This window comes from Meleagris gallopavo, chromosome 13, assembly GCF_000146605.3.
Source record: "Meleagris gallopavo isolate NT-WF06-2002-E0010 breed Aviagen turkey brand Nicholas breeding stock chromosome 13, Turkey_5.1, whole genome shotgun sequence".
Lineage (NCBI taxonomy): Eukaryota > Metazoa > Chordata > Aves > Galliformes > Phasianidae > Meleagris > Meleagris gallopavo.
Window position 1 is genome coordinate 18,634,105 of NC_015023.2, and position 9,856 is coordinate 18,643,960.

Below are 9,856 nucleotides of genomic sequence, written 5' to 3' on the forward strand. Positions count from 1 at the left end.
CAACACAGGATTAACCTATGAATATAAAAATGTTATTTCTGTTCTTATTTCTGCTGTACTACGTGGGTTAATAACCAACTTAAAACTACACAGGGATGTTGTTGTGCTGACAGTTACATGACCTTCCCAGGCTAAAGATCTAGTCTGAGTTTACCTGGTTAATATAACCTGCTGCAGGGAGTTTATCCTCTGGAAAATGACTGCCATGAGCCAAGTGAAGCATTAGGTATACAGCTCTGCACTGATCACAGTGATCCTGCACCGAATCTTTTATGATCAAGCCTGTTGTACAGCACAAATGATGTTCATTGGCCCTAGAAACATCATACAGCTCCACAATTATCCAGATAATTCCTAATGATATGTAAAGTGACCCCATTTCTGCAACCAAATTTTCGAAGATGTTTACTGGGGGAAACGTTTGCTTTATTTTATTTGCTGCTTTCCTTTAGACACAAATGAGAAGTCTTCATGTAGCTATTGACTCTGTGTGTCTGCATCAAGTATGGAAGCTCACATTTGAAGCACTATCAGACAGAAGTCAAAGCAAATGTTGCTACATGATTAAATCCACATCCTTCGCTGTTTGTTATAATACATCAGGGATCACATTCCAAGATGTCCTGCCAGTGTAGCTGTTAGCAGGCAGTAAAGATCAAGCAGCAGCTTCTCAGGTCACGAGGGTTTGTACAGTGGCCACAGAACTTGAAACATAGGACACAAGGAGAAGTTCCATCTCCATCCTCCAGTTTCTACCCCAATACACCCTCTAAGACAAAGCCCTCTGTGCCACCATCTCACATTAACATATTTTAATATGCTTCCAGAATCCTGTGCATTTGCTCAATGCTGTATGGCACTGAGCATCAGGGCTAACAAGTCACAGCAGCAGCACACTGGAATCCTGGAACACAGCATTTTGGCACGTTTTGCTTTACATTCCAAAGCAGCCTCCAAGGTAAGAACACTGTCCTCCCCCCCCAGCTTTGCTCAGTGAGCCCAGATCTGCAAGCTGGAGGCTTTCTCTGCCCATACAGTCTCCTCCTTGCCTTCCCATTATGTTCCAGGGCAACTTGCAGCTTTGGGTCTCCATACTCCACCAGTTCTCAGGCTCTTAGTGGTAGGCATATGTGCATCTGTAGAGAAGGCTGATGTAAGAAAACAGACAAATGGAGTTTAATTAGAGACCGCTCTACAAACTAGGCTCAACTTGGATCTTAGTGGAAGCTTCTCTAATGGCACGGTTTCAAAGCCATCTTCCCTCCTTCCTGTATGGTGCCTTTTTCCTTCTGTTTCAAATGCTCCAAGTGAAACGGATTCAGCAAGTTGAAGCCCTTTAATTACCTCTGTTCTAGCCCAAAATCTTTACCCATTGAGCTGCTGTTCACTGCATTTGTCATCTGATTGGTTCATCATTCCTGCGAAGCAAAAAGCCAGACAGCTCCTTCCTGCTCCAGACAAAGTGTGAAACCCTCTGGCCTTTGTGAAAGGTCCTCACCAGCCTCTCCCTCTGCACCAAGGGATCTTGGACTTTCTCCTCCCCGACATCCGCAGCCCCACCAAGTGATCCATGCCTCAGGATGAGCCAGCCCCTCCTCGTGGGTCCAGGGCAGGGTGCAACATGCAGCTATGTGGGCAACAGGGGAAAAGATTCATTTCAGAAGGCACCTTCATATGGCCCTGCAGGTGGTTTGTCTGTAACTCCTCTTCAACTTCTGGAGAAAGCCTCTGTGAACTGGCAGAAGGACTGAAGGGATGAACGTCTCAATCCACATTAAGAACTTGTGTTCCTCTCCAAAGAACCAGAAAAAAAAAAAAGTCAGGAGAACCACGTGTTGATTGACTTTTAATACTACCCTGTACTTCAGCACTAACACCAACTGCACAGAACCGAACCAAACACCTGCTCCATCCTTCAACGGTGTGTGTCAATATCATTTCTGCCAATATTTTCCCTCTGGTTTCACAGACAGCTTCACAGAGTGCTCCCTTCAGCAGCTTCCCTCGCCAGAAGGAAACACGCGCACAGGTCTGCAGGTTGTTTTGTACCAAGGGATGAAAGCACAGGTGCTGCAAGGCAGCAGCACATCACAGAGCTGCATAACTGGGTTCCAGTGGGAGGCACTGCAACTTCCAGCAAGCCTACCTCGACGTCTGAAAGTGCTACTCCACGTGTGAACAGCTGTTTTCCTTCTCTTAGACCACTGAACGTGGTTCAGCTCTTGTGGTGTGAAGATCAGTATTTTCTTTGGAATTCAGGTGGTAAAAATGTGACTGTCAAGAGATTGGGCTGAGTCCAGGCAGCTCCTGACAGAAAGGAGAAGGGCTAGAATTTAAACAGGGGGAAAAAAAAAACAACACAACACAAACAACTATATTGTGTTATTTAGGTGGCCGAGTGCAGAGCCCCAGCTGATGCTTCTCCTTCTACAGATTTATTAATGAAGATCTATGGAAAGAAGCAAACAAACAGCAATTGGATTTTTGCTGAAAACATCCACCAAAAAGCAACTGGTAAAATACTTCCACATCCTTGTTTGGACAGAAGTGGTAAGTAACCAAAAACGCAGCGCTCTCATTCCATCTCTTGTTTTTCTAGAGGAAAGCAATGTCTCAAAAGCCAGAGTTACTCAATTACTGCCGTCATTAGACACAAGGTAATCTCCAGTGACTCCACAAAACCTGAACCACAAAGCTTCCCCACCCAGCAGGATTTACACTCAAACATAGGCCAAAAAATAATCACAGGAGAAAAATAATTTATCTGGTAGCTTCAAAACAATTACAGCTGCAAAGCACAGGAAATTGCAAGGTGACAAATAGCAACTGCTCAATTGAGTTGGAGCTGAGAAACTTTGAGTTCTGTCTGCGTTGTGCTTTCACATACCTCATCTTTTGCAAAGCTTTTTATCTAAGCTGTAATGGAGGATGAAGGAAGCAAGATGCATTCTTCCTCTCACAAGCAAATATATCCTCTTCTGCCACAAGCATACAAGAATGTGTTTCCCGACCATCTAACTGCATTCCATCTCACCAGCCTCCCACCTCTCAGCACTTATTGCACATTAAGTGCAATGCTGGAGGCCCAGAGGGAACCTGCAGAGTTAAGCACCAGATTCTCAAGGCACAATGAGAAACGGTGGCCCATTCATCTGGAAGCAGTGGGAACAGAGCTCAGTATCTCTGGTATTGATCAGCATCCTTCAGGACGCTGAGAGCTTCATACCAGTACACCCGAGGACCTCAGGCAGGATCAGAATCATGTATTTCCTACAGCTCCTTCCAGCAAGTCACAGTACCACAATACTTGTAACAGCTTTGCCATGAAAGCCAAGAAAAAGCTTGTGTCCCTGAGGCCTCACACCCACAAACCTGAGCTGAACTTGCAGCCCAGGCCCAGCAGGCACCGAAGCACCAGGCACTAACAGGACAACCCAGAAAGCATCCTGCTTGGATTTCCCTCTGCCCAACACCAGCAACAGCACACCTTGCAGTCATTCATGACACATTAACTAATCCTCCTAAGGTATCCAAGGTGCGTCAAAATATTGACAGGGCAGAGTATAAACAATAACTAGAGATGCTCTAGGAGTGCCTGTCCTTACAGACACTCTGCTTTCTGCACACACAGAGGCCTGCTGTGTGCTACGTCCTTAACATGCAAATGTATTAAACAATTAAGAAGTGTCAGAGTTGAGTTTAGCCTAAGTGACAAGCACACATACAGCTACAAACTCATCTATTTAGAGCTGTTCCAGAGGGGAAAACTGCTCCATTCGAGAGCAGTGAGAGCTGGGGTGAGGATTCTTTAGAAGAGAGGGAGGATGGATAAGGAAATGAGGGCTTCTTTCTGAAGAATGGTCTTGTTTTACTCTTTGTAGTTTCTTGTTTTACTATTTGTAGGGAAAAAAAAAGAAAAGAAATCTGGAAGGGGATGAAGCAGCTCTCTCTGCAGTTAACTACATTGGTTTGTCATGTATGAAGGACCCATCATCACTGTATGAGCAGAGGGAAACAGGGCATCTCATCCTCTGAACACATGAGAGGGCGATTTAGGAAGAGGTTAACCTGTTCTCACACAGTTCAGTGGTTATAGACTAAGTAAATGTGTCAAGAGATAATAACTTAAGTGATCCCAAAGCCCTTATGAAAATATAAAGCTGCCTTTTGCCAAGAAATGTATAAACTGAGCCATAAGTTCCATAGAATTTATGTATTTCCCCCCCCAAAAGAAGCACGAAGTTGTGGCTGCTACCAAAATGCAGTAAGATCTTTCTGTATTAGGTATCTTTAAACCACTCTGAGCTGTGCAGGAAATCACACCGTTCCAGCAGAAGATTTGCACATTTACAGTATCACTGACACTTAGCAACAACCACAGCAAACATTGTTGAAACCCTCTTGAGAGTGACACATTTACCTGAGAACTCTATTTGAAGGCTTTTCCTGGTTAGGATTAACTGGGAGAACTACTTCAGCAGATAAATAAACACTTCCTTCAAGTGGAATTTGGAATAAACGGTTTCATCAAGGGCATTTTATCTGAGCCATCTCACAGTAAGCTGATGAGCATGAAGTGGCAACAGACATCCCTAGCTCACTTTATCTGATGATGTCTTGTGAACCTGTGCTCATTTCTTATCAGGACAAGCAGATATGAAGATCCCACTCCCCCCAGAGCAGCAGGAGCAAGCCTGGTTGGGATGATCTGAGTTTAAGGGCTCCAAAGACAGCACTTAGCACCAGGGCAGACTTGGCTCCACTCACGGTCCCCGCTGCGAAGGAAACTCGGAACCATACAAAAATAGGCAGGAAAAGATTGGAAATCAAAGCTTAACGAACAGAACAGAGCTTGTTAGCAGCACTCGCATCACACAGGGAACACTGGCAGAAGAAGTGCCCTTAGAACTGTAAGAAACAAGGGACCTTCCAACATGGAGAACATCTGAAATCAAAAGCAACGCACTGAGTTTAGGCGAGGAGCTGCTTTGCAGGCTGATGACTGGGAGCTGCAGTCCACAGGAAACCATCACACAGCTTTTTTAGAAATCAAGAACATGAGCTTACACTTGGCAGCAGCGAGGAAATGTACTGCACTGGGACTGCATAGCTCACCCCTGACCAGTAGTTTTCATCTGCCTGCTATTTCCTCAGCTGGGCTTATCCAACTTACCAACTAAGTGACCTTATGTCCTCCAAAAAAGGGGAGAGATTAAGAAAAAAATAAGTCTGTGCATCTTAGCTTTTAGAATTTTAGGTCAATTTGTGCATTGTTTTGGGTAGTGCTGAACAGTACCGTCAGCACTTCAGCCAACCACAAAAGCCAATCAACCTAAAGAACACTTTGTAACTTCACTGCATTCAAAGGCCTAAATAAAACAAAACACACAGCCTGAAGAGGACTTCCATCTGGACAGGAAGACACAAAGCCCAGAAGAATCAGCCAGCTGCTTTCAAAAGCAAGATACAGCCTCAAACGCCAATCTGAAGGCTTTTCTTACCAAGTACTTCAAGCCAAATGTACTCACTTTTGCCTTCACGCCGCCGAACTGCCTTCCACAGCACCGAACAGACATCACTGCCTTACAAGTGGCCTTTCTTCTTTTCTAATGCCAGATAAGCTTCTATAGAATGACTCAGGAAGGGCTGCTGTGCTGGACATACTTGTGTAACAGCTCTGCTGTCGTGCTAAGCCTGAACACCAAGGCACAGCACCGGGCAGGAGCTGCTCCTCGAAGCGCACACTTACCAAGGATCTGCTGTTGAATTATATATAATAATGCTCAGGGCAGGAACAGAGCTACGATGCAATGCCAAGGTAGGCTGTAAAAGCAACGTTAATTAAGGGCAATTTTACAACAGGTAAAACATATACCATAACTCAGTTTTAATGAGCAGCTCCGAAAGCGAAGCTGCATCTCCTGACTGATGCAGCTTTGTACTTCAGTTGCTTAAAGCCTGGCCCCGTGACTCGTCTTCCTTCTGTGATTTACTGAGAGCAGACAGAGGAACGTGCAGCTCATTCTGAGAAGAACATCTGCAAAAATGACCATAAGCACAAACACTGTTTGAAGGCAGCTTCGGTAACCACTAGCATATATCCTACCGTAAGCAATTAAAATAAACAAGCTGTCCAGATCTAATTATGTCATCCATCCTAGAAAAAAATATCTCTGCAACCAAGAGACATGTTCAGCTTGGTGTATAAATATTTTTACTTACTGGATAAATAATCTGCATTTGTATATTTAGTCTAGTTTTATCTGACTGAGTGATTATTTTACTTACTGCTCCCAATAGATTGCTTTTAAACAAAATCTTGGCTTTGTTTCGTAGTTTTTAGGAGGAGTTTCACCCATCCGAGAGAATCATTTGCTGGTTTGGTCTCCCCTAGAACGGATTTTCTTCAGGTAGCATTTTGAATCTGAATGTTACATTCGTCTGTCAAATTGAAGGTGCAAAGTCTTTTCTTTCCCCCCCCCATGCAAAACATTTTTGGTAATGCAGACTCCTTTCCCTGCTCAGTTTTGTACCCAAGTACCGAAATCCGTGCTTCAGCAGATCCCAGACATCACCGGGGAAACAGCACCAACACAGCCAAAGCCTGCTAAGTCCCTGTGCCTACATGGAGCAGATACAGACCCAGCTTAGGAAGAGAAAGGAAAGCAGATGGGGAGAACCGTGACACATTCAGGTAGCCTACATGGCTGAGAGCCTTTCGGAGCTGGCATTTGGTTTCAAGTGTGGAGCAGTGCCCTGAAATACAGACAGACATATGGAGTGGCCCAGCACAGCTCAGCCACTGAACCAACCTGAGATGCCATCTGAGTGCAACCGAGCTAATGACAAATCTGCTTTTGGGGATGGGGAGAACGGGAAAAAAATTTATTGAAGAAAATTATCTTGTATGTATAAAGGTCTTCCCCCCTCCCCCCGCAGCACAGCTGAACACAGATTTTGTGGGCTGCAGCATGTAACCATATATCCAACATAGATGGAGTGCAGACAGTGAGATCCCAGCAGCAGCTGCTCAGCCAGCACGCTCTGGCTTGAAGGGCAGCGTGGTGATAAAACAGCACCAAGATCAGATGGCTGCTGCTCCAACTCTGCCCGGTCATTTTGGCTGTGTGCACACTGCAGAAATGTGCATCTCAAACTGAAGCAAATACATGCAGCATATCTTATGTGAAACAGCTGTTCCACAGTGCACAGCTCAGTGCTCAAGCACATAAGCACGTGCTCTCTTCTGCATTTCTGAAGGCAGTATCAGTATCTTGAAGCTCATGACTAAGGCTGCAATGAGAAGAAAGTGTCAGCAGCATTTGGTATCAGCCTCGATTTTTTCCAATGAATTATAGTATGAAAACTTAATGGCAAAAAAATACCACAAGCACGCTAAGTACAAACATCAGACCCAGGGACTAATCTGGAATAGGCAAAGCCTTCAGTACAAGCAGTCTTGCCAAGAGCCACAAATGCATTCAAGTGCTCAGCTCAGTGAGAAACAAACCCCCCCTGCACAGCCACCTTTGTGAGGGGCTCCTTTTGTTGGCAATTACATCCTTGTACGTTTTCAGGTCTCGCTCTCAGGCTTTAATATTCTGCTTCCCTTCCACGTTTCTGTATGAAACATTGTTCCTTTGCTTTGGACCCCAGACAAGATTTGACCAGGAATTCAAAGAAACAGAATAAAGTTCTCATTCAGGGCTTAAGCTTATTTTGAGATACCATACAACTATTACACAATTGTTTCTGTAACACATCTATGAAGCAAATACAAAAGGGAAGAGAAGCCCAAAGCAGATTTCAGTAGCATTTGCCAAGCCAGTGAGAGCACACGGGAACTGAAAGAACAAGAAAACTCAGAGCTCTCAATCACTAAAACCTCAACATCTTGAAGCTCTGATTCTTCACGCTGGCCACTGCATCTCCCATGTGCAGCACAGTGGGTTTTGTCTCCTTCTGTACAGCTGCCCGTTGTCCTTTGCGACAGCAGGATATCTAGCAAGCTCCTCAATTATTTCATAGCAGAAAAAGGAAGAAGCACAAACTTGCAGCAATCCAAGCCACTCATACCTGCATCACACCTCTGTTTTTGCAGGTAATTTACTTACTACTCTTCCATAGGACTGTTTATAAGAAGAACTCTGCTCGCTTTGCAAGCGAGGCAGCCCGACTGCATCTCTGCTTGAATGATGCACATTGAATAATTCATCCACAGGAGTGGAAAACACAATAGAGAACCTTCCAAGGCACTGTTGTGCCATTTCCTTTCAGCTGTGTATATTAATGATGTAATTTTAGCAGGGCTACCCCCTTTGAGTTACTGTTAAAAATAGCATCTGCACCATCCACTGATGAAATGCATCCACTCCAGGCAGTGAAGTAAAGCACCAAGTCCACTGCTTTTCTTCCAGGGAGATAAAAGAATAAGTCAGGAAGAAAATGAAGCATCAACCTTTTAGCTCTGTGTTCCCTCGTATCTGAGAAAGCACGCTGACTTTAAGCAAAATCCCTGCTTTGAGTAGTTACCACCTGTGATTTCCCTGCATGAAACAAGAAAAATGAAATCAGAAGTGAAGCCTGACAAAGCATCTCAATAATGCCAACGCTGACCATTTGTCTCCTCCACTCCTCGTGTGGCACAGAACCAGATACATCATAGGGATCAGAGCCACAGCTCCTCCCATTCCAGGAATGCAGCTTGCAGTGCCAGCACCATTTGGTGTTCAAGGGAAGTGCAGGACCCAGGCTCAGGATGCTCTGACTCCTGGAAGTTGCCCCAATTTCCACCATCTACAATCCCTACACAAGATGTTATTCTCAAATTACCTCTCAGCATCCACCCCCAAATGACTCTAAATGCTGCCATCACCCATTCAGCTGTCAAATCTCTTAATCCAGGCCTCAATATCTGGCATTTTTCAACAGATGGGCTTTAAGAATTGTGTCTGCATTAAACTGAAGAAATCAGCTTTCTTTAGACAACCCCAACGCACTTGATTTCCCTTTGATTATTCTCAGCTTTGTTTCTATGGACAACCACCCAAATGTTAACGTTACAGTTTTCTCATGTATTCATCAGCAAAGGAAGATACGAGTTGGAGGCACATTTAAGAAAGGAATATTTAAGTACTCAAGCAAAACAAAGGGGAGAACTTGTTTCTGCCCGTAAAACACATCCCAAAGAACTTTTCGGATTGCTCACCAGGAAAAACCCTGAACATTGTGACAAAGCCAAGCAGTACCTCCCAGAGAACTGCACAAGCACTGAGCCAGCCCTGATGTGAAACAAGGGTCACCCCAGCTTGATAGATAGCTACACAAGACCAAGGAAAATCACCAGCAAAGCCATATCTGCAGCACAGGGACTCACAGCTCTTGCACAGATCCCCCAAAGCCCCAGACCACCAGCTTCTCTCCAGTCTGAGAGCCCCCCACTGCCTTCTGACCTATGAATCAGGGCTGGCATCAGCTGGTAGGCAAAGTGCAGAACACTCTTAAAAGAAAAAAAAAAAAAACCTGCCAATTTCCTCCCCCTCACTGCACATGGATGTCCTTCAGTCAGAATAATGAGCTACTATTTGCAAAAGGTCTCTCACCAGTTTAAGTATTATTCCATTTGCTGTTTCTTTTCTGTAGTCCATCTGTTCCCTTCAAGCCAAGCACCGAACGTGAGAAATCATCATCACTTCCACGGAAATCAAGTGTTGTCATTTACAAAATAAGGTCACTTTCGTATTAGAAAGAAGGGAAGCAGAGCAGAGAAATATTTGCAGTAATAGCAGGGAAGCAGAGAAAATTGCTGGCAAGGTAAGCTGTTTTGTGAGATCTTCTCATCCTTCCTCCCCCCCCC